A 2,795-nucleotide genomic window follows, 5' to 3' on the forward strand; every position below is an offset into this window, starting at 1 on the left:
TGGTACGCCCTCCGAGGCAAAGACCGCAGGTATTAGCAGGCTGTGATAGAGACCGAGGAGGATCTATCGGAGGACACTTCACTCTATAGCCCTCCAGACCAAGCTCGAAGCATGTCGACTACAGGTATATGAATTTTTATTGAAGTTTCCTATGTGTGGGCAACTACCGCAGGTTATTGCTTAATAGCGGTGGGCGGGAATTCTACAGGGGACCCATAACCGAAGTATTTATGAGTAGCTATGATTTAGATGTTTTGTCACCATCAGGGATTGTGAAATTAAGAATGAAAGGTAGTTATGTATGCGGATTGGTGGTTATTATTGGGAGTTCTAAAAGTTAAAATAGCATTAATTTAGCCAAAAAAGTAAGGGGTTTTTTTAACTGAAAGAAGAGGTATCACAGAATTTTATTGGGACCCATTAAGATTTCAACTGGTTTTAGATCTATGATAAAGGTCACGTAGCAGGGTGGATGCGATCGTACCAGCACTAACGCACCAGATCCCATCAGGACTCCGAAGTTAAGCGTGCTTGGGCGAGAATAGTACTAGGATGGGTGACCCTCTCGGGAAGTGTACTAAGAGTCCTACAAGTTCGGACATAAGAGAAGGATGAGGGAATAGAATAGCTTGAGGGGAATTAGAAGCATGTGAAACTCACGGTTGGAAACTCCAGATGATTGTGAGGGATAAGATGGACCGGCTTGGCAAAGAGAGAAAGGACGTATCACAGCTACAGAACTAGGACAAGTTTAAAATAGTATTGGGGATATTTTGTAAGCAAGGTGTTAGGAGAGGTATATACGATATTTTATGTGTGGTCAATCAGTATGTGTGCCCGGTAGTCGATATTGTGATACGTTAAAGATCTTGTTGAATAAGATGCGAAGTTCAAGTTGTAAGTGCTACAGGATAAGTTAATGTGATTTTCTTTAAAGGGTTAGAGATGGATCGTCCTAATGTAATAACACCAAGGAAAAGTAGGGAATGAGTAAGTAACAGGGGCAAGTAGATCTTCCAAGAGATCTTAGGACGACAGACTAGGCAAATGACTATTTGGACAAAAATTGGAAAGTAGGCATGTGAAAGGAATAGAGTATGGTAGTACGGACAAAGATGAATGTGCAGGATTAGAAGAACAAATGTTGGTAAATGGGACTAAAAGGAAGTAACCACGAATAGGAAGGGGAAGTGAGAAATAATAAGCAGGTTCGGCAACAATGTTAAGGGATTCCCAGCTCTTGAGAGGCAATCGAAGAGATAAATGCACAGTCAAGCAGACATAATCACCTTGGAAAGGGAGAAAGCTCTCCTAAAAGATGATTTAGAAGTAAAACGGATCTGCAATTCTAAAAGGATATTCTATGAACTTCAGGGTCAATGTTATAACATGAGGAGTGGAGGAGAGCATTAAGGAGTAAAGTAACGGGAAATCTTTGACCACGGAAGTAAGAAGGATACTTTAACGATTTGGCTGTCCGAAACTGATCGATCATCGAGATAAGAAAGAAGATGATGAGTTGACACAACTGATTAGAAAATCAATGACATGGAACAAGAATTCCTGTAAAGATCGTAGAGATTCGATCATAGAGGAAATAGAATGATATACAGGGAACGTGTATGGAAGACAACCCGACCGTAGCATCAGAAAGATAGATAAAGGCTCGATGAACGAAGAATGGAGAGAGTGTAAACTGTAAGGATTCCGTGATAAGAGCAAGAAGTAGTAGGACACTAGGAAAACTTTGACGCAGAGCAGCAATACAAACACGTAGTTAAAAAGAATTACGGGTAAATGAGCTAAACGAGTGAAAGGACTAGTAGTGGATGAAAGGGTATGGAATATTGACTCCTAATAGTATGGTATAGACATAAAAATGGAAGGAAAACTCAGGGTAAGAAGAATTTTAGAGATGTTATAAATATAGTTGAAGAGAAAGACGAGGGGAAAAAGAAGAAGGCATAATCAAACGCTTTGCAAAGGGCTGTAATGAGTCCCGCTGTCCCCATCAACTAGTCGGTTCAGGTAATTACTAGTCATGAAAAGAAAATATAGAGATGGAAAGATGGTAAAGAAAGTATCGGTTGTGGTATAAAGACCTCTTTAAAAGGAGGGAAGAGTATATTTAAACCTGAAAAGAAATATGACATTCCCAAATTCCAAGGAAAGAAATGTATCAATTTGAGGCCAAAGTTCGAGGCGTATTGGCATGTCAAGAAGGTATCAGCAAAAAGAGGAAATGGATAGAAGATAAGTATACCACGAGGCAAGCATAGGAAGAAAGTATGATAGAAAAAGGGGATTGATAGCTCAAGAGAACGCTTCACGTTGACGTGAGCTATGATATTGCTAGTTCGTGATTCGAATCCCTTGTACCGGGGAAGGTTCACGACGTGCCTAAATACGCCGCGATATATCTCAAAGGTTAATAAAGAAAATTAGAAAGATCTCCAGACTGACTTCACAATGAATAATGGAAGGGATAACGAACCCATACTTTGTAATTATAACAAAAGGAAGATTTTCGTGATTAGAAGGGATGGAAATTTTAGCAAAAGGGACAATGATTGGCAGACTGGAAATCCCCATAGAGAGGAAGAATGATGCTCTTAGGAATGGAGAGAGAGCAGTACCACCGATCATTAGAAGATATCTCACGGGTCGCGAATCATACTAGGTGAGAGGGCGTATGCTATGGAATTGCATGAGCCATCAACATGAAGTTATGCCCACTTAAAATGGTACAAAGGCAATGCTGGTAAGCCAACGGGGATAACGGTTAACTAAGGGAA

The 2,795-nt window shown here is 40.3% G+C and overlaps 1 pseudogene; it reads left to right on the forward strand.

Moving 5' to 3' along the window:
- Positions 1–470: 470 nt before the first annotated feature.
- Positions 471–588, forward strand: LOC132041314 (5S ribosomal RNA; annotated as a pseudogene).
- The last annotated feature ends 2,207 nt before the right edge of the window (positions 589–2,795 follow it).

This window comes from Lycium ferocissimum, chromosome 12 (assembly GCF_029784015.1).
Source record: "Lycium ferocissimum isolate CSIRO_LF1 chromosome 12, AGI_CSIRO_Lferr_CH_V1, whole genome shotgun sequence".
NCBI lineage: Eukaryota > Viridiplantae > Streptophyta > Magnoliopsida > Solanales > Solanaceae > Lycium > Lycium ferocissimum.